The sequence below is a fragment of the Penaeus monodon genome, chromosome 32, assembly GCF_015228065.2.
Source record: "Penaeus monodon isolate SGIC_2016 chromosome 32, NSTDA_Pmon_1, whole genome shotgun sequence".
NCBI lineage: Eukaryota > Metazoa > Arthropoda > Malacostraca > Decapoda > Penaeidae > Penaeus > Penaeus monodon.
Window position 1 is genome coordinate 13,563,507 of NC_051417.1, and position 639 is coordinate 13,564,145.

A 639-nucleotide genomic window follows, 5' to 3' on the forward strand; every position below is an offset into this window, starting at 1 on the left:
ACCGCGATCCATGTGCAATTTCCATCCGATATTGAGATGCAACGCTCGTCAGGTAAACTTGTACAGCTAGATCGTAATCTGGGAACAAAAACAAAACTTTCGAGCGGAAATCCTCCAGATAAGCAGCCAACAACGAGTCTCCCAGGCGGCCACCTGGTTCGAGATAATGGTCGTTCGAGTTGCAGGACTAAGCCGCCAGTCTAGCTTTTCCCCGTGGGACTCGAGGCTGAATGTAGCTCGTGTGTGGTGTGGAGACTGAGAGTCCTTTTTTTTGAGACAGAGGGAGAAGGAGGAATTCTATAACGTTCTTGTGAATTGAAAGAGTTTTTTTTTGTTTATTGTTAAGAATAGTGCATCGTGTTCGTTTGCTGTATTTTCGTCCTGGGGTGACATATGCCGGAAATCTGTATTGTTTGTTTGTTTTTTTTTCTATATGTAAACCAGTAAATAGATCCATGAATGGTGAAACACGTACAGAACAGAGAGTGATTCTTTATTTTGTAAAGGAAAGTCCCGATGTTGATTACAGCTGTATATAACGAATATGAACAATTTGACTCCGTGAGACTAACGCTCACTGTTTCTTCAAAGGACTTTTGGCGATCAATACGTTTTCGGATAACCTGTATCTGTTATTTT